This window comes from Astyanax mexicanus, chromosome 17, assembly GCF_023375975.1.
Source record: "Astyanax mexicanus isolate ESR-SI-001 chromosome 17, AstMex3_surface, whole genome shotgun sequence".
NCBI classification, from domain to species: Eukaryota; Metazoa; Chordata; class Actinopteri; order Characiformes; family Acestrorhamphidae; genus Astyanax; species Astyanax mexicanus.
Window position 1 is genome coordinate 1,359,121 of NC_064424.1, and position 22,380 is coordinate 1,381,500.

The 22,380-nt window shown below is 37.7% G+C and overlaps 1 protein-coding gene and 1 long non-coding RNA gene across 3 annotated transcripts in view; one reads left to right on the top strand and one right to left on the bottom strand.

The window, feature by feature from the left end:
• LOC125782504 (uncharacterized) overlaps nt 1-15,211 on the bottom strand; it is a 123,260-nt gene extending 108,049 nt beyond the window's left edge. The window contains exon 1 of the long non-coding RNA XR_007425211.1: nt 15,143-15,211. This is a non-coding gene — a long non-coding RNA (uncharacterized LOC125782504). The remainder of the gene's footprint in view (nt 1-15,142) is intronic.
• Nucleotides 1-22,380, top strand: part of dacha (dachshund a) — a 259,029-nt gene that overhangs the window by 94,518 nt on the left and 142,131 nt on the right. The window lies entirely within an intron of this gene.

A 22,380-nucleotide genomic window follows, 5' to 3' on the forward strand; every position in this document is an offset into this window, starting at 1 on the left:
AGTGTACAGGTATACTATTTTCAAATTTCACGCAAAAAACTCATATCTCCCTTCATGCTCATTTCCGTGTGCTCTCTGAGAAATATCCGACTCTATCTGGAGTATTTTCTCATGGGAAACTGAGAGCGTTTAATCTTACAGTGAAAGACTGGAGGGGCTGATATAAAAAAGACAGAAACAAAACAGAAGAGAGAAAGAGAGACGTTAGTTATAAGTGGTGGGGGTGGATGGATGTATGGAGGGATGAAGAAGAGGAAGAGGAGATGTTAAGTTTGGACGTGGTTGTGTTTGTAGATATAAGAGCGGCTGCGTCTCTCTGTTTATATCTTCCCATGACATTTCTCTCCTCCAGCACTGTTTTCTAACAGATTAGAACACAGACTATTAAATAAATACAAACGCTCAATCCCTCGCTCTCTCTCTCCCTCTTCTCATCTCTCTCTCTTTCTCTTCATCTCTCTCCTGCTGTCTCTCTTTCTCTTTCTCTCTATCCCTCTCTTAATCTCTCTGTTTCTCTCTCTACATTTTTTTCTTCATCTCTCACTGTCTCCAGACTCAAGTATCTCTATCACTCTCTCATCCCTCTTTCTTTCTCCTGAACTCTTTCTCTAGCCCTCTCTTTCTTCATCTCTCTCTCTTTCTCTCTATATTTTTCGCTTCATCTCTCTCTGTTCACAGATTTAACAGTCCCTCTATCCCTCTCTCCATCTCTTTCTTTCTCTCTATACATTTTTACATCTTCATCTTTCTGTTTCTGTCTCTATCCTATAGATAGAGAGAGAGAGATTCTCTCTATTCTCTCTCTCTCTGTATCCCTCTCTTAATCCCTCTCTCTCTCCATCTCTCACTTTCTCTACACTTCTCTCTCTCTCTCTCTCTGTCTCTCTCTGTATCCCTCTCTTTATCACTCTCTCTCTCTCTTTATCTCTCACTTTCTCTCTCTACATTTTTCCCTCCATCACTCTCTCTCTCTATCCCTCTCTCTCTCTCCTTCTCTTTCACTTTCTCTCTCTACATTTTTCTCTCCGTCTCTTTCTCTGTCTACAGACTCAAGCTTTTCTCTCTTTCTCTATCTCTCTTAATCCCTCTCTCTCCATCTCTTACTTTCTCTTGCTAAATTTTTCTCTCCGTCACTCTCCATCTCTCTCTTAATATCTCTATTTCTCTATACATCTCTCTACATCTCTCTCTCTCTCTCTCTCTCTCTCTCTCTCTCTCTCTGTGCGGTGAGTGACAGTAATCCGGTGTGAGGAGATGGTGAGCAGTAGTGAGGTAGTGGGTTGGTTGGGTATTTGTCGGCGCCCTGTTGCTCCGCCCGCGATCGGCAGGCAGGTTGATAATGTCGGGGAATGTAATCGGAGTGCCAGCCTCCTGCCATTGTCTGGAGGCAAACTCCCAATCCTCCGTGTCAGATGGAACCCCCCCCTCGCTCGCTCAGGCTTCTCCCGCTGGCTCCCACAAAGCTGGGGGTGGAGGGGACCGGCCCCGAGCGCCGGGGGAAAGAGCCGATTGCTGTCAGCTCAGGCGTTGTGAGTGGCACAATTACAGGAAGCAGATCTAATTTAATTGAGTGGGATCTGAACCTTTAGACTCGAGAGAGAGAGAGAGAGAGAGAGAGAGAGAAGAGAGACGGAGGAAAAAAAGAGGAAAGTGGAAGGCTGAGTGCTCGAGTGTGTGTGTGAGTGTGTGCGCGAGAGTGTGTGTGAGTGCAAGAGTGTGTGAGTGTGCACGAGAGTGTGTGTGAGTGCGAGAGTGTGTGAGTGTGTGCGCGAGAGTGTGTGTGAGTGTGTGCGCGAGAGTGTGTGTGAGTGCGAGAGTGTGTGATTGTGTGCGCGAGAGTGTGTGTGAGTGTGTGCGCGAGAGTGTGTGTGTGCGCGAGAGTGTGTGTGAGTGCGAGAGTGTGTGAGTGTGTGCGCGAGAGTGTGTGTGAGGTTCAAAGAGAGGTTAACATCCAAACTGTTGTTTTTTCCGTCGCCCACTGATACAACACTCCAGCGCCGAGGCCTGACTCAGATGTTCGGGAACATTAGTATGTTTTAGTTTTTGTGATTAAAAAAATATTCTTAAAAATATATATATTTTGATACCACTTTAAAATAAGACAACCTGTATAAAGGGTTTATAAATGGTTTACAATTAGTTAATAATGGTTACTAATTAGGTTGTAAATGCCTTAAAAATTATCATTAATAATCAGTTATAAAACATATACGTAAAAAGGGCAACAGTGTAGATGGCTGTGGGTTCATTATTTGGCAACCAACAGGTCATTGTTGTCCTTTCTACATATGTGTTATAATTCATTATTAATGAATTCATTTTAAGGCATTTACAACCTAATAAATAACCATTAATAAACTAACTGTAAAACATTTATAAACCCTTTATAAAGGTAGTCTTATTTTAAAGTGGTACCATTTATATATATATATATATATATATATATATATATATATATATATATATATATATATATAACACTTTAAATCACCAAAAATCACTTTAAATCATCCATCTATTTCCTGTAAATCAGCTAAAAGATCAGGTGTAAGCTGGTCAATTCTGCATCACAAGAGTTTAATCTGGATCTCAGACTATGGGACCCCTAAAGGGTCACAATAACTGCAATATCGATATATCATATGATAAATGAACATGACCTCAATAATTTTTGATTGTGATATTTTTTGTCAATTTTTTTTAATATCTGTGACTCTATAGCATATACACACAGTGTGGACTAAAGTAGGTGAAGAAATAAGTATATATTAATTCCCTAAAAAATAATTATAATAAATGATTAGGGCTGCAACTAATCATTTTTTTTGGTAGTCGACTAATCTGATGATTATTTTTATGATTAATCGATTAGTCGATTAGTCAATTAGTCAACGATTATTACTACCATTACTAAAAACGATAGAAACAGCAGAACATGAGGTTTAAATGACATTTAAATATCTGAATGTTGTTTAAACATGGAAATTACTGATATTTAGGGATTTAATATGTAATCTGTTGTGTTTGGGCACTTTTGGAGAATATTAATAAATGCTCACACATGACACTTATTAAACATATTTATCAGGGTGGATATTTATTTTTAAAATGTTAGCAAATCATGAGTTCATCATAATTTAAACGTTAATAAATTGCTAGGAAATGCGAATTTTAAACTAGGCAATGTTTATCAGTTGCAGTTCATGTTGCCATAGCGTTCATTAGTATTTACAAATGTGATAGCAACTTTTTAGTTTCTTAAAATGTGAAAAATAACAGTTATTAATCATTAGTTCTCGGCATATTGAAGAAAGTTTTTATAAGTTGTTATAAGTGTCACAGAAATTTGTAGTTGACAAATGTAAAATAATCGTCAATGTCGATTATATTGACTAATCGTTGCAGCCCTATAAATGATTAGTACAATTTTTGCTGTCTTTAAAAAGTGTATATTTGCTTATTTTTATGCTATTCCATTATCATTACGTCAGTGGCATTTAATAGTCTTAAAATTACAAAAAATATTGTGTATCGCAATAATTTCTGGGACGATATATCGTGACAGGCCTAGACCCTGAGTTTACAGGGTTCTGCACGGCGGTGGAGCTTCAGACAGCGGGTAGGATTTGGTAAAGACTAACGCTGGGGATCAGATCCTGCCAAAAACAATCTGCTCCCTTCTTTTCCTGCTAAACAGAATCATCAGTGAAGATCTGAGAGAACGGAACAGATTGCTTCACAAGCTGACCAACTGTGCAGCGTAACGGCCCTGTTCTACTTAACTGTACTTCTGAATCCAGTCACACACACACACTGATATACACACACTAATATACACACACACACACACACACACACACTTATATACACAGAAGGGATGCATCAAAATGAATATTTTTTTATCCAAAAACAAAACCAAAGAAAGTTAAACGTTTGGCTGAAGGCAGAATACTGAATATGAATAAATACATTTATATATATATATATATATATATATATATATATATATATATATATATATATATATATTTATAGAAACATTTACACGTATTACACACACGCATTCATACTCGGCACTTAACCACGCACCGGAGAGTAGCGGCAGCCAATAGTGCACAGCGTACTCTCAACCAGAAACAACCGTCCACCTCAAGCACTGCATCGGGCACTACAACATTTACCCACACTGAAAACAATTATGCGTAAAATTTACTTCAAATAGGTCCAATTAGCAGGGTAAGAGCACAGTTCTGCTCTAAATATTACAATGCACACAACATTATGGGGGACATACCAGAGTTCAAAAGAGGACAAATTGTTGGTGCACGTCTTGCTGGAGCATCTGTGACCAAGACAGCAAGTCTTTGTGATGCATCAAGAGCCACGGTATCCAGGGTAATGTCAGCATACCACCAAGAAGCACCAACCACATCCAACAGGATTAACTGTGGACGCTGTAAGAGGAAGCTGTCTGAAAGGGATGTTCGGGTGCTAACCCGGATTGTATCCAAAAAAACATAAAACCACGGCTGATCAAATCACGCAGAATTCAATGTGCACCTCAACTCTCCTGTTTCCACCAGAACTGTCCGTCACCACAATCAATTATTGTGCTCTAAAACCAGCTGTTTCACTTTCATTCTCCAACTCCCTGTTTATGTGTGAAGGGATTTTTGAGTGATTAAGCTGAGAACACAAGGTGCCATTTTGGACGTTGGGTTCTAAGGGTTAACTATTGCGCTATAGATGTGTGTGTGTGTGTGTGTGTGTGTGTGTGTGTGTGTAATAGTTGTGAATGTCTGCTTTCTCTCACATACCACAGGCCTCTGTCTGTCCGTCCCCTCACTCCCGTGTGTGAGCACTCACAGATAACAGACTGTCGAGGCCGTTCTCATCGTCCGGCTGCTTCAGATCTGTCACTGCTTAACTGAGGCGTGATCCGGAACATTCCCTCTCTCGCCCGCCGCCACGACCCGGCAATCTGCCCCCGGGGTACTGAGAGCGGGCATTCTGAGAGCGGGCATTCTGCGGCGGCATCGCTCTGTTTATCAGCTCGCCGCTATTTATACCACCTGCACTGAACTGCATTTCAGCTCACCGTCAGGTGATGACAGTCTCTCTGTATCTCTCTCTCTCTCTCTCTCTCTCTCTCTCGCGTCCTTCTCCTCGTACTAAATTATAGGCTCATCATTTTTTCAATGCAAAGTCGATACAACCCTGCAGAGAAAGAGAGAGAGAGAGAGAGAGAGAGAGAGGGAGAGAAGAAAAAGAAAGAATGGATGGAAGGAGATGGAGGGCAGACCGAGGGGGCAGTCAGCATGAAAGGGTGAAGTGATCTGGAAACAAAGTGTTGTGGGAGGCTTTAAACACAAGATGTATGTCTCTGTGTGTGTGTGTGTGTGTGTGTGTGTGTGTGTGTGTGTGTGTGAAAGAGAGAGAGAGAGCATGAAAGAGAAAGAGAGAGAGAGATAGAGAGATTAAAATATATATATATATATATATATACCGAACACAGACTCATGTATTTTAGGTCATATTGCAGTGTTTCCTATAATGTTAGTAGTCTGTAAACTGAGCGCTGCTGTGTACAGTGCAGCAGGGAGTGAGGGAGAGAGCCGGCAGGAAGCGCCGACAAACGGCATGTTTAAGTTCATTTTTTTACTCTCTACTCACATAACTTAAAGCTAAGTGAGCGTCAGTTTAGCATCACTTAATAAACTCAGTGTAAGTTTAATACCTCTTCTCAAACTGGCTGTTAGATCCAGCTGAAAGATTCAAGCTGTACAGGGCGAGGATAGTAATGCTTTCTGAGCTAACTTGGACATTTGTTATTTTACCAAAAGGAAATTTCACTTAAGTAGCACTGCTGAGGTAAATTTATGGCTGGAATAGCACTGCTGTTCTCCCTCGTATTCACTCAAGTGGTTTCAAACTTGCATAGAGTTGTGTTCAGGTACATTTCTGGAGTTTTGCTTGTTTATCTTGGTAACAGAAAACACAGGAGCTCCACTGACTGAATACAACCTAGACAGACGGCAACAGTCAGACGTTCATCGCTATCTCGGTAACACGAGCGCTGTGCCGAGCCGAGCTGAGCGTACACCCCCACTTATTACACACACATGAACACACAGCAGCACAAACCCAACTTTTACATCAACAATAAACAGAATAGTAAATAAAATAACATTGCTGTTCCCGTAAATGAGCTGCTGGAGCTCCTTCACAGCGTCAACCAGCAGCTCAGTTTCCTCTGCTGAGAAGAGTTTGTTGAACACGTCCAGGTAGCTGCACCGGTACAATAGCAATCCACCAAAGTCAGAGCTCACCTGATCTACTCTTAAAGAGAATGATGAGCTCTTAAAGAGACACTCTGATTGGTTTATTATTTCACGTTACGCCCAAAATAAACCACACCCATCATTAATAAAGAGGATTAGTACATGCCTTTTACTTTGTGTTTCGAGCCGCACAAGGTGTACTTTTCCCATCGTTACGATAGCGAAGGCACACTGACCTAAACGTCCTAAATCAAGGTGAACAGTGCAGTACGGTGGATAGATCGCTAAAATAGGGTGCTTAGTTAATATTCACAGAGAAATACAACTATGTTTTGTTTTGTCTTTGTCGCCTGTAACAATATTTTTTTCTTTGTGCGCGACATATCCTCCAGAAATCATTGCGTTAAACTATATTATTGTCATTTCAAAACCATTTAAATTCCAATAACAATGATAATAGTAAAAAAGCAATTATACACTTTTAAAAATATAAAATATTATTATATATTATATTATATTATATTATATTATTATTTTATTTTATATATATATATATATATATATATATATATATATATATATATATATATATATATATATATATATTATATTTTAAATATTCATAGTTTGGAAAATCATATTTTTTTCTTCACCTACTTTAGTCCACACTGTGTGTATATGGAGTTGCAGTTATTGTGATAAGTATGACTGGCTAAAATACTGTTCACTGTTATATATGTGAACAAACATACAGATGAACTCAATAGACGAAAAATGTCACGATTTTTAAAATGTAATATAAATACGATAAATCTATATTGTAATTATTGTGAGGGTCTAGTCTTTAGTTAGTTGCTCTGAGTGAGTGTAGGTGTTTGTATGTATGTATGTGTGCATGTGTGTGTGTGTGTGTGTGTGTGTGTGTATGTGGTTGTAGGGTATACGTGTGTGTTTTTTTAGATGGTCTCAGTGGACGTATATGATCTGTCCTCCATGCTGATGGATATTCACGCTGCCATACAAAAAAAATAATGCACAGTGTGGAATTCTCCCATGAGCACTCAGAAGATGCACTCTTGACATTTGCATCGTCACTGTGATTGATGGAAAAAGATAATGGCACAAACAAACAGCCCCGCCCACTGTGCTGTGTACAGTGCAGCAGGGAGTGAGGGAGAGAGCCGGCAGGGAGCGCTGACAAACGGCAGGTTTAAGTTCATTTTTTTACTCTCTACTCACGTAACTTAAACTTGAGCTAAATAAAGCGTCGATTTAGCATCACTTAAGCAAATTCAGCAAACTCAGTATAAGTTTAGTAACTCTTCTTAAACTGGCTGTTAGATCCAGCTGAAAGATTCAAGCTGTACAGGGCGAGGATAGTAATGCTATCTGAGCTAACTTGGACATTTTTTGGTTTACCTTAAGACTTAAGTAGCACTGCTGAGGTAAATTTATGGCTGGAATAGCACTGCTGTTCTTCATCGTACGTCCCCAAAATGGGTTGCTTAGTTAATATTCACAGATAAATACAAAATACAACTACGTTTTAATTATTTTTTGTCTTTAGTTAGATGCTCCGAGTGTGTGTACGTGGTCGTAGGGTATAAAGTACAGGCCAAAAGTTTGGACACACCTTTTCTCAATGCATCAAAACTATGAATGAACACATGTGGAGTTTTATGTACTTAACTGTAAAAAATGAGCTGAACCTCCACAGTCACCGGACCTTAACCCAATCCAGATTTAGGGGTTTGGGGTGAGCTGGAGCACAGAGTGAAGAAGACAAAGGAGAAAATGAAAGTGCTAATAAACACCTCTGGGAACTCCTTCCTTCCTTGAAGACTTCAAGACTGTTGGAAAACCATTTCATTTCAGGTGGCCACCTCTTTGAGAGAAGCTCATTGAGAGAATGATGCCAAGAGTGTGCAGAGCAGTAATCAGAGCAAAGGGGGGCTTTTATTTTGAAAAAACTAGAATATAAAACATATTTTTTAAGCTTTTTTTTTAGTTAAGTACATAAAACTCCACATAGTTCTTCATAGTTCTACTGTAATGTAAATAATCATGAAAAAAAATAAAAAATAAAGAAAACACTGAAAAAGAGAAGGTGTGTCCAAACTTTTTGGTCTGTACTGTATATGTGTGTATATGTGTGTGTTTTATTTTTTAGATGGTCTCGGTGGACGTATCTGATCTGTCCTCCACACTGATGGATATTCGCGCTGCCACACACACACACACACACACACGCAAAAAAAAAAGAAATAATATGCACAGTGTGGAATTCTCCCATGAGCACTCAGAAGATGCACTCGTGACATTTGCATCGTCACTGTGATTGATGGAAAAAGATAATGGCACAAACAAACAGCCCCGCCCCTCTCCTCCCAGAACGCCATAAATACAGCCACACCTCGCCGCTCCGTCTCCGGCTCGGACCGGACAGCGGGGGAAGACTTCTGACATTTATTCAATACCATCAGTAGCTCTGCAGAGTCGCGGCGGTGAGGGGGATTATGAGTGCGGCTACTTAAGCTAAAAGCTACATGGTGTCAGTAGAAGCAGCACTTAAAGAAATCCAGCAGCAGCAGCAGCAGCGAATCTTCTCTAGAAGATACGGGAGTGATCACCTCCCCTCCACCCCCTCCCCCCCCACACGTTCACTTTACCCCTGTTTTTTGACACTCGGGGGGGGGGGGGGGGGAGGGATAGTTACTCTGTACACGTCGGCCCACTTAAAACGGTTCTGTGCACACCGAGCTTTTTAATAAAATCCAAAGCGCAGGAATTCTCTCAGTTAATAACGCTGAACAAAAGGGCTGTTGTGGGGCCAGGGTCGAGAGATGGTCAGTGTGTGTGTGTTGGTATTGGTGTGTGTGTGTGTTGCTCTATCTTTTTTTAACCAATCAGAAAACAGAAGTACAGCACCTAAAAATATGATGAGTTTCTTTGATTTTACTGAATTAACTGAAAACCTCTGGAATATAATCAAGATAATCAATTTTTAATCCATTTGCACCAGGAGTGAAGAAACAGCATAAAGTTATCCAAAAGCAGTGTGTAAGACTGGTGGAGGAGAAAAACATGTTGATAAAACTTAATTATGAATATGAACTTGTTGTTTTCTTTGCATTATTTAAGATTATCTGAAAGCTCTGCATCTTTTTTTTTTGTTATTTGCTATTTCTCATTTTCTGTAGAGTGAATTACAGCTCTGGAAACAATGAAGAGAGCACTTCAGTTTCTGAATCAGTTTCTCTGATTTTGCTATTTATAGGTTTATGTTTGAGTAAAATGAACATTGTTGTTTTATTCTATAAACTACAGACAACATTTCTCCCAAATTCCAAATAAAAATATTCTCATTTAGAGCATTTATTTACAGAAAATGAGAAATGACTGAAATAACAAAAAAGATGCAGAGCTTTCAGACCTCAAATAATGCAAAGAAAACAAAAAGTTCATATTCATAAAGTTTTAAGAGTTCAGAAATAATCAATATTTGGTGGAATAACCCTGATGGTTTTTAATCACAGTTTTTTTTTCATGCATCTTGGCATCATGTTCTCCTCCACCAGTCTTACACACTGCTTTTGGATAACTTTATGCTGCTTTACTCCTGGTGTAAAAATTCAAGCAGTTCAGTTTGGTGGTTTGATGGTTTGTGATCATCCATCTTCCTCTTGATTAAATTCCAGAGGTTTTCAATTTGGTAAAATCAAAGAAACTCATCATTTTTAAAATGCTCTCGTATTTGTTTGTTAAAAGTACTTTTAAAAATAGTTAAAAGTATTTATTTCAGTATAGAACTTCTTTTGCTTGCCTTAATTAGTATAATCAACAGTATCAAACTTCTTCTGCTAATATAAACATATTTGCAACTACCTCCAAAAACTAAAACTGTAACTAAAACTAAATTGCAATGTTATGTTTCAATATTATGTAAAACTATTGTGTTTTATATGTTGGATTTTCAAAAGTTTGAACATGTATTTTTTTTTTTTTTTAATGTAAAACAAGTGAATGATCCTAATTAAAGCAGTACCTGTTAGAGTTTAGAAACACCATTGCACTAAATATTGATAGAATAATTAGTAATGGAGATAGTAATTAAATATTCACACTGCTTTTTAGGATTTTTTTTGGTTTTAGATGTATTTTGGATGCTTAAACATGCACCGACTCATTATGAGCCGGAAACAGCATTACTGTTCCTGACAAATATATAACATAACATAACAGGAGGGTTAATGATGTTCAGATACAGTATTTATCTCTTATACAATGTAGTGACTCTGAAACTCGAAAAACTCGAAAAATACTAAATACATAAGGGTTTAATGGGGAACATTCACTCAAAAGGAACTATATACATATTTTGCATATTGTAAATGGAGTTAGTAATGAAATATTTACACTGCTTTTTAGGATTTTTTTTAGTTTTAGATGTATTTTGGATGCTTAAACATGCACCGACTCAATATGAGCCGGAAACAGCATTGCTTTTCCCAAATAATGAACATAACAGGAGGGTTAAAATGACTGAATTCTTATGTAAAAGTGATTGTACAGCTCTTAAAGCCACGTTCTCTTCTTTATGGTTGATCCAGACCAGAGATTTTAAACCAAATCCAGCCAGAGCCGAGCAGTAGGTGGTTGGAGACATTAGCCGTGATTTTTTTTGGTGTTGCCTTGGCTACACCCGCCGCCCTCGGCCTGACTTTGCCTTAAAGCCAAGCTGGTAGTTACGCCCAACAATGGTCTTCATCAGACAATCGCCAATCAAGATAATGGAGCACAGTGTGAGACCGGCCTGTGAAAAAAACACAGAGAGACCCACATACTCACCCAGAGCCTCGTCCAAATTAAAAGTGTTGGGAATATGGCTCTAATCCGCACCATATTGGATTGCTTTATAAAGCGTTCAGTGCACTTACAGCTCGAGTGACAGCTAAACTAATGTATAGAGCAGATAACGGCATGCCTGACCTCGCTGCCGCTCTACGTAAGTGAGTGAGTGAGTACGTTTTTATTTATATTGCACTTTTCTAAAACAGAGACGCAGAGTGCTTCACTGTAATACAATTACTAAAACAAAAAAAGACAAAACTCAAAAGCTATAAAAGAATAAAAGTGGGATTTTAAGCTGAAAACCCTGTTTTTTATGATCTACTTTAGATTTTTATAATTTTGTTGAATTCCTGAATCCCTGACTGACATAATGACATTGAAACATAAAGTAAGTATAGATAAAGCATAGATAAAACAAGTAAATAAAAAGACAAAATCCACCTGATCTTTCCAATATTTCTTAGGTGGAAAATTAAGGACAGATTTTTTATATTCACTGCTTTTTAAATATTCACTCAGATTTTTAATAAAAGTGTAAATTCCCTGTTTAATCTTCATCTAATTTAATAAAAGTTATCCAGTTTAAAGCCAAAAAATCTATTTTTTTCTGATAAGAGAAAGAGATTTTGTCTTACTAAGCATTGTAAAAATATAAGACTGTTTTACTTTTAGTACTTTTTTATGACTAATTAGCTTATTCAGTCTTCATTTCATTTTATGCCATTTAAACTGAAAATAAGCACTAAAAGTCACCAATCACCAAGTTATTCTAATACATGTGTCCAAACTTAAGCCAGAAATAAGGTATTTTTGTTTGATTTACGTCTTTTTTCACTCATTTTGAGACTTTGTGATTGGGCTTTTTTTTTAAATCTTAATTAAAAAATGTGCTTACCCTGTTGGCAGGTTTATTTGCTTAGTTTAAGCGTACATGTCTCAATTTACATATAATTTGCAGTGCATTTACTAAAAGCTTCATTCAGTGTGCAGCTTAGAGGTACAGCTGTGTATCATCCACGTAGAAATAAAAACATATAGGAAATATTAAAACATCTGAAGTCTCTGAGAAGAGAAAAGCATGTTCAGTAGAAATAAAATGGGGCCGAGGACGGAACCTTGAGGTACCCCACATATGCAAACAGTGGCGTATCTGTGAGTTTAAAGCGGTTTTAGCTGTATATTATTAATGTAGAGTGTGTAGTAATGGATTTTAAGCTGTAGTAAACTCAGAACACAATGCATAGAAAAAAATATATAGCTCTGTAAAAAGAAAGTTTCTTTGATTTTACCAAATTGAAAACCTCTGGAATTTAATCAAGAGGAAGATGGATGATCACAAACCATCAAACCACCAAACTGAACTGCTTGAATTTTTGCACCAGGAGTAAAGCAGCATAAAGTTATCCAAAAGCAGTGTGTAAGACTGGTGGAGGAGAACATGATGCCAAGATGCATGAAAAAAAACTGTGATTAAAAACCACCAGGGTTATTCCACCAAATATTGATTTCTGAACTCTTAAAACTTTATGAATATGAACTTGTTTTCTTTGCATTATTTGAGGTCTGAAAGTTCTGCATCTTTTTTGTTATTTCAGTCATTTCTCATTTTCTGTAAATAAATGCTCTAAATGAGAATATTTTTATTTGGAATTTGGGAGAAATGTTGTCTGTAGTTTATAGAATAAAACAACAATGTTCATTTTACTCAAACATAAACCTATAAATAGCAAAGGACAGGACATAGAGAGGATTGAAATTATGTTATGTGGTAAACTAAAAATGCACAAAAATCAAAAATAGAAATACTTGTTTTTCATTGGACAGCGACGATATACACTTGTTTCTTCACCTACTGCAGTCCACACTGTGCAGGGATGGAATAATAAGGTACCCCACAATGTTTTTAGCTGTATATTATTCATATAGAGCATATAGTATAGCTAATTTATTGCTGTTTGTGTTTACAGTCTACAGAATACAGTAAAATCGAGAGAGTTTTTGACTGTTATAAGCTGGGAATCGGGGAAGGAAGGAACCCCTTAAGGACTAAATGCAGTTGTAGCCCGACCTCAGCATTAACCTCAGCCATGACCCAGTAATGGCTGTGTCCCAAATGACTAGCTGTTGCCTAGAAAGTGCCCTTTTATGACAGCTGTGAGTAAAGCTGTGCAGTGTGAGTGAGGGGGCCGATGGGGACGGACCCAGTTTAAGGAAGGATAGAGGCTGCTGTGGTCTTCAGCTGACAGTGTATTACAGGTATACGCTCTGTGTGTGTGTGTGTGTGTGTGTACAGAGGGGGAGGTGATGGTAAGCTAGGCTGACATCTCATCAGGGGGTGATGTGAGGGGTTGGGTCTGGTCAGCGTGAAGCGTGCTGGTTTAAAAGCAGTAGTTATTTTAGTGTCTGTGTTCTCTTCTTTAATCCAGCTTTCAGCACTTTCGCTTCATTTCAGCTGATTCTATATTAATTCTAATATAAAGTGCTGTTTTAAAAATGCAGTAGTATTTATGACCAGTATCCGGTGCTACTGTAATGTGATTAAATTGAGATATAGGTGTGAAGGTGTTTTGGCACTCAAAAAAGCTCAAATTTCGACTTATTTACAACTCTTTTGTAAGCATATATGTATTAAATGTAACATATAATTCTGATGTAAAGTACAGATAAATGCATTTATTACTAGGATTTATTCTGTGCTATTGTGATGTGATTTAAATTGAGTTATACACGTGAAATATTTAATTTATTTCGGCAAAAAACACAAGAACTTGCTGTGTTTGGCTAAATAAGCAAAAAGTCAGAAGTCGTCATACAGAACAAAACTCAGAAGGTTTAAGTTCATTTTCACTAAATTACTAAAATAAATAATAATCAGTTAATTTAGTGTATATTCTTTAATCCAGCTTCCAGAACATTCACTTTATTTCAGATAATTCTAGATTAATTCTAATATAAAGTACAGTTTAAAAAAAGCAAAAAAATATATAAATTTAAAAATTAAAAAAAATAAATTGAGATATAGGTGTGAAGGTGTTTTGGCACTCAATGTCCAAACTCTTTACTACTCTTTTGTAAGCATATATGTGTTACATGTAACATATAATTCTGATATAAAGTACAGATAAATGCATTTATTACTGTTTTTAATGTTATTTAAATTAAAAATTTCAGATTTTTTGGCAAAACACTAAATAAGTAAAAAGACAGGTTTAAGTTCATTTTTACTCGCATCGCACATCATTTAAACTAAATGACTGAAATAAAGCAGTAGTGGTTTAAAAGCAGTTTTTTAAAAACTGTGGTATTTAAGACCAGGATATAGATTTATTTTAGGGATGCGCTGAACTCGTGGCAAACCAATAGGCAAAGAGTCAGAACTTTTATACAGAGCAATTACCAGTTTATTTGAGGTCATATTACATTATTTCCTCTAATGTTAGGATTTGTTTAAGCAGTGGTGGCAGCAGACTACAGGGAGGGCGGAAGAGAGCCAACAAACATTAGGTTTAAATTCATTTTTACTCTCTACTCACATAACTTAAACTAAATTACTCAAATAAAGCCGTAGTGGTTTAAAAGAATGAGTTAATTTAGTGTCTCTTGTTTAATCCAGCTTCCAGAACATTCGCTTCATTTAAGATCATTCTAAATAAAATCTGAAATAAAGTACAGTTTAAAAAAAATTAGTAGTTATGACCAGGATTCTGTACTATTGTAATGTGATTAAATTGAGATATAGGTGTAAAATTGTGTAGGTTTATTGCAAGGATGCGCTTTATACAGAACAGTGTCTTAGGCTACGTTCACATTACAATCCACGTTGCTCAAATCTGATTTTTTTATTTTTTCCTCAGATCTGATTTGTGTATCTTGTCGGTTCTCATTCAGTGTAAATGTAAGTGATCTGTATCTGTGTGTAATGTGAACACAGAATCTTTTCTGAAACACTGTCTCACCTGCTGCACATTGATACCTGTATAAACTCCTCCTTCTTCACCAACAACAAAAACCTCATATTAGAGAGAGGAGAGACTCGTAGCTTTATAAAGGGAGATGGATGAGTTAGCAGCTCATATGTGGAGCATGTTTTGCTGGAGTGGAGAAACAGTAAACAGCTGCTCTGAAGTTCATGCTCAGGTCCAGGAGGTGAAAAAAGGGCAGGTGGTTTGCTTTTGCTGTTTTTTTTGCACCTATAGCTGCACAGCTGCACCAAGAGATGCAGTGTGGGTATGAGAGAAGAGAAGCACGTAGCGCTAATGCTAATGCATAAAAGCAAAAAGACAGACGCATTAATACAGATTTCTTTTGACATATTCATGTTGCATGCCACATTGTTTCCTTTACTAAGTTGAATACAATATCATATGTACTATGATATAGTTATGATACATTATATCATCGCAGTATATCATGATACATCATAACTCCTTTATTATTGTAGTTTGTAGTTGTAGTTTGTATTTTCTGAATCAGTTTCTCTGATTTTACTATTTATAGGTTTATATTTGAGTAAAATGAACATTGTTGTTTTATTCTATAAACTACAGACAACATTTCTCCCAAATTACAAATAAAAATATTCTCATTTAGAGCATTTATTAGCAGAAAATGAGAAATGAATGAAATAACAAAAAAAGATGCAGAGCTTTCAGACCTCAAATAATGCAAAGAAAACAAGTTCATATTCATAAAGTTTTAAGAGTTCAGAAATAATCAATATTTGGTGGAATAATCCTGGTGGTTTTTGATCACAGGATTTTAATCTTGGCATCATGTTGTCCTCCACCAGTCTTACACACTGCTTTTGGATAACTTTATGCTGCTTTACTCCTGGTGCAAAAAATCAAGCAGTTCAGTTTGGTGGTTTGATGGTTTGTGATCATCCATCTTCCTCTTGATTATATTCCAGAGGTTTTTAATTTGGTATGGTCTGCCATGTCCTCCATCTCTAAAAACAATAGAAAAACAGCTGAACATGAGTTTTAAAAGGCTTTTAAATGTACTGATGTTGTTTTAACGTTTTAAATACACACAGACTAGGTTGACTGTAAACTGTGTGAGGGAACCATTTACCCTCATTTATCTCCCATTGCGCTTCTATCTCCAGCACTTTGTTTAATGCGGTACTGTTACAAATGAACGATTAGTCGACAATTAAATTTGTAGTCGACAAATTTAAATAATCCGCATTGACGATTATATCGACTAATCATTGCAGCCCTATAGCATAGTATTGGCGCGTATCGAGTATCGAGTTTTTTTGGCTTAAAGTTGGTATCAGTATCGGCAGGTACAAATAATTTTAGACAATGAAACTGAAACACCTGTCATCATTTTAGGGTGGGATTTTAGGTTTCATGGCTAAATTGGAGCAGCCTGGTGTTTAATCTTCATTAATTACACATTGCAGCAGTAAGAGCTGTAAGAGTGTGAAGGTTCAATTAGCAGGGTAAGAGCACAGTTCTGCTCTTAATATTACAATGCACACTATAACATTATGTGTGACATACCAGAGTTCAAAAGAGGACAAATTGTTGGTGCACGACTTGCTGGAGCATCTGTGACCAATACAGCAAGTTTTTGTTATGCATCAAGAGCCACGGTATCCAGGGTAGTGTCAGCATACCACCAAGAAGGACCAACCACATCCAAAAGGATTAACTGTGGACGCTGTAAGAGGAAGCTGTCTGAAAGGAATGTTCGGGTGCTAACCCGGATTGTATCCAAAAAACATAAAACCACGGCTGATCAAATCACGCAGAATTCAATGTGCACCTCAACTCTGCTGTATATATAGAGTCGTATCGGTGCACCTCTGCTTTCGGCAGTGTTGGTTGGTTGGTTGAATGCGTGGACATATGGAGACTGACTTCTCCTGGGCATCAGTGGGTACCAGTACCCACCTCCCTCCCCCCCTCGCCCGCTCTCTCTCTCTCTCTCTCTCTCTCTCTCTCTCTCTCTCTCTCGGCTGGCACGCTGGCAGCTCCTCTCCCTGGGATACTCAAGCCTTTCAAACATGAGTAATTGATGAATTGTATGCAATATGCAAATGTGAATGCATAAATCTCCTGACTGACAGCTTAATTTATGTGAGCCTTTAAGAATGCAGGATTAGATTTTAATTAAATATCTTCAAAGGCACCCTGACTCCTACATTTCTCCCTCCCGCCTCAGCTGCCGCCTTTGTTGTTGCTTTAAACCGCGTCCCATTAAAATTTTTGGTGAAATCTGATGTTCTCGCTACGTGCCCTCAACCACCCCCCGATACCCCCTCAACCACCCCCTGATCACACCCCACCATCACCCCCGATCACCACCACCCGATCTGCCTCCACTTCCTGTCTCCTGCCTCTCCTGACTTCTGAACTCAATCCCTAAAAAAAAAAAAAAAAAAAAAGTCAATTTCGTCATCCAAACTATGAAGGAACACATAAGGAATCATGTAGTAACTTAAAAGTGTTGGGTACCACTTTAAAACAAGACTACCTTTATAAAGGGTTTATAAATGCACTACAGTAAGTTTATTAACGCTTGCTAATTAGGTTGTAAATGCCTTAAAATTAAATCATTAATAATCAGTTATAACACATATGTAGAAATAGTGAACCTACAGCTGTCTATACTGTTGCCCTTTCTATGTATGTGTTATAACTGATTATTAATGACTTACTGATTATTTACAACCTAATTAGTAACCATTAATAAACTAATTGTAAAGTAACAACCTATTTTAAAGTTGTACCGAAGTATTGAACAAACCAAATACTCTGTGAAGAAGTATTTAGATGCTCTTATCTGGGGAGCTGTTTGTTAACTTGTGGTTTCTGAGGCTGGAAACTCTGATGATGAACTTATCCTGTACAACAGAGGAAACTCTTGCTCTTCCTTACTTTCCTGATGCTGTTTTAGGGTTGTACAATATTAGAAAACAAAAAAATGTGTTTGATTTCCCAATACCTCACTTTACCTCACTCTACCCTCACTCTACCTCACTCTGCCTCACTCTACCTCACACTGTCTTGCTCTACCTGTTTGTACCTCACTCTACCTCACTCTACCCTCACTCTACCTCACTCTACCTCTCTTTACCTTCAATCTACCTCACTTTACCTCACTCTACCCTTACCCTACCTCACTTTACCTCACTCTACCTCTCTTTAACTCACTTTACCCTCACTCTACCTCACTCTACCCTCACTCTACCTCACTCTACCCTCACTCTACCTCACTCTACCTCACTCTACCTCTCTTTACCTTCAATCTACCTCACTTTACCTCACTCTACCCTTACCCTACCTCACTTTACCTCACTCTACCTCTCTTTAACTCACTTTACCCTCACTCTACCTTCACTCTACCCTCACTTTACCCTCACTCTACCCTTACTTTACCTCACTCTACCTCACTCTACCCTCACTTTAACCTTACTCTACCTGATTTTACCACACTCTACCTCTCTCTACCTCACTCTACCTCTCTTTACCCTTACTCTACCTGATTTTACCTCACTCTACCTCTCTCTACCTCACTCTACCTCTTTTTACCTACACTCTACCCTCACTTTACCTCACTCTTCATCTCTCTACCTACACTCTACCTCTTTTTACCTCACTCTACCTGTCTTTACCTTGCTCTACCTTCACTCTACCTGCTTCTACCACACTCTACCTTACTCTACGCTTACTCTACCTCTCTTTACCTCACTCTACCTCATTCTACCTTACTCTACCCTCACTCTACCTCACTCTACCCTTACTCTACCCACAATCTACCTCTCTTTACCCCTCTTTAACTCACTCTTCCTACACTCTACCTGCTTCTAGCTCACTCTACTTACAGCATGCCTCTACCAACACTGTACCATCACTCTGCCTCACTCTGCCTCCAGCTTCTGTTGCTGCAGTTTTGGTTTGCAGTTATTCTTGATGTTATCACAGTTATTTCAGTATGTTTATCCCGGCAACTCGTATCACGATATCAGTAAAACAGTGATTTATCGTACGGCCTCGGTGTGTTTTATAGTGCGGCTGTGCGTAGGCCCGCCCCCTGCTTAGTTGGAGGCAGAAGAGCAGGTGTCGTTGGGGCATGAATATTGAATGAGGCCGTTTAAGAGATGACAAGGGCACATTTGCGAGGCGGCCGGGGGAATAGAAAGTGCTTAGTAACCCATTTTTCCAGCTCTTCCCCAGAACCGAGGCGCTGCCTCGCCGGGGAGCTGCGGCAGAGACTCGACTGACAGGGTTTTTCTTCTCTGGCGAGCAGAACCAGCAGCAACGTGTGAATGACTTTTCCCAGCCATCTGTTTCTCCAGCCCGATGGGACCGCGGCTCTGCGTGTGTGTGTGTGTGTGTGTGTGTGTGTGAGTGTGTGTGTGTGTAGGGAAGACTGCAGTACAGGCTGCAGTATGGCTGTGTGAAATTATATGAAAATATCCCCAGACTGGAGAACCCTCGGGGTGAAACACTCCCTGTACCAGTTAAAGTTGGCCTTTTTTAGACCGATCCAGCTCCACTTCCTTCCAACCAATCAGATTTAAGAATTTAAAACAGCTAAAAACATCCTGTATATTCAGCTGACAATTCATGTATTTGTAAAAATCACAAAATGATGAGTTTCTTTTCTAAAAACCTCTGTAATATAATCAAGAGGAAGATGGTTGATCACAAGTAAAGCAGCATTAAGTTATCCAAAAGCAGTGTGTAAGACTGGTGGAGGAGAACATGATGCCAAGATGCATGAAAAAAAAAACTGTGATTAAAAACCAACCAGGGTTATTCCACCAAATATTGATTATTTCTGAACTCTTAAAACTTTATGAATATGAACTTTGTTTTCTTTGCATTATTTGAGGTCTGAAAGTTCTGCATCTTTTTTGTTATTTCAGTCATTTCTCATTTTCTGTAAATAAATGCTCTAAATGAGAATATTTTTATTTGTAATTTAGGAGAAATGTTGTCTGTAGTTTATAGAATAAAACAACAATGTTCATTTTACTCAAACATAAACCTATAAATAGCTAAATCAGAGAAACTGATTCAGAAACTGAAGAAGTGATCTCTTCATTTTTTGGGAGCTGTATATGATCATATATAGAGTTTCTCTTTACTTGCACTCCTGTGCATGCTCCAGACTTGTTGCTGTTGTGGTGAATGTGATTGTACTGAACTCTCTCGGGACTCCTAAAGCCGTTTTCTTGTTTAGCTGGTTATTGTTAGCCTTTCCTCGCCCTCGACAGGTGCTTCCCTTACCCTCAGACCCATCCTCTCACGTCCAAGAACCAGGAGACGGGGTCTACCACGCTTCAGTCTGATACTGAGATGCTGAGATGCACTTTTGAACCGTTATTGTGGTGTAAATAATAGAAAATTACTTTTTATTTGGTGTATATTCTCTCTGTAGTCTAGATTCTTGGTATATATATCTGACTGGAATGTTTGTGAAATGTCAGATTAAAGTTTAAAAAAACTTTTTTATTGCTACATACAAAGAAAAATTCATACTGTTCTTATGACATGTCTTTACATGACAACATATCAGATTATTAATCATATTAGTCTAATACCATTTGTTTTAATCCAAAATATTCTGTGGAAAATTTAGGTAAAAATTTTCTCCAAAATTGTGCATCGCTAGGACATAGGACAATGTCTTGTTCAAATTAAGTTTTTACATAAAAAACAAGAGAAATCACTCTATTCTTATTTTGCATGGCCGGACTACTGGAAATACATTAGATCGTGGCTGCATTGCACTGTGTTTAACTGCTGGTGTGGTCTATACCTGACAACCCTGAGTGTGGAAATTGGATTAGAGAATAATAAATAATCCAAGATCCAGAAGATCATACCGACTAAAGCTCTGCTGTACGAGATATTAATCAGATATTAATCTTAGCATGTTTCTTTAATAATATCAGATAGGAGACAAAATAGAAAATACAATAAAATACATACTGGTTCTTTAAGAGCTGAGTTTACTGTAGGGAGTGAGCTCTCTCTCTTTCTCTCTTTCTCTTCCTGGAGGAAACTGAAGTTTTTCTCTCTTTGTTTTTGGAGCAGGAGAGGAAAAGGCTGCTTAAGCAGTTGTGGAAGAGGTTGATGTTGGTCTGATGGTCAGTTTTCTGCAGATTTTAGTGCGTTCCTTATTTTTCTCCTCTCGCTCTGAGGTGACCTCGCAGAACCTGACCCTGACCCTCTGTGTTGTTTTTAAATTTGCTTTCCTCTACGGAAATGGAGACGCAGTATTGGAACAGAGACGTGACTAATTATTTTCCAAGACCTTCTGCACAAAGCCAAACAACAGATTATATACGATAAAAAACGTCTAACAGCCACGCGTCAAACACAAGGCCCAATCACAGGGTCTATCTGAGATAATATTTTACTATTATATTAATATTGGCCTGTTTTACACTCAACTACACTACTGTATTAATTCCCAGCATGCACTGCAATGCAATGTTTAAGTACTTATGTAATATATGGAATATATATATATGTTTGTTTTAAGTGTCTATATTTTGCATTTGCAGTTTGTTTGTTTTTTAAACGGTGCACAATTTGGTTAATACAGTAAAATGTTATTTTAACAATTAATTTAACAATGCATGCACCAATCAGAGGCCTGTTGCTGAAGAGCTCAAACCATGAAAACGACTTCAGATTTTTAATTCTATTGACTATTTACCATATTGATTAAACTTCCTGTCATGCATGCATCCATCCTATTATGGCGAGTTTTATTCTATAAACTACAGACAACATTTCTCCCAAATTACAAATAAAAATATTCTCATTTAGAGCATTTATTTACAGAAAATGAGAAATGAATGAAATAACAAAAAAGATGCAGAGCTTTCAGACCTCAAATAATGCAAAGAAAACATAAAGTTCATATTCATAAAGTTTTAAGAGTTCAGAAATAATCAATATTTGGTGGAATAACCCTGGTGGTTTTTAATCACAGTTTTTTTTATGCATCTTGGCATCATGTTCTCCTCCACCAGTCTTACACACTGCTTTTGGATAACTTTATGCTGCTTTACTCATGTGGTTTTAATATGGAAACATGTGACTCTATATCAGATTGGTGTGTGTTGTGTACAGAATTGTGTTCAGTGTGTTTATAAAGAGCTGTTTTGAATTGTAAAGTGTGTGTAAAGCAGTAAATGTGTGTATAGTGTTGGGGGGTGTGTTGTGTATCAGTGTAAATGTTGTTTTAGGGTGTTAGTAACTGTATAAATGTGTAA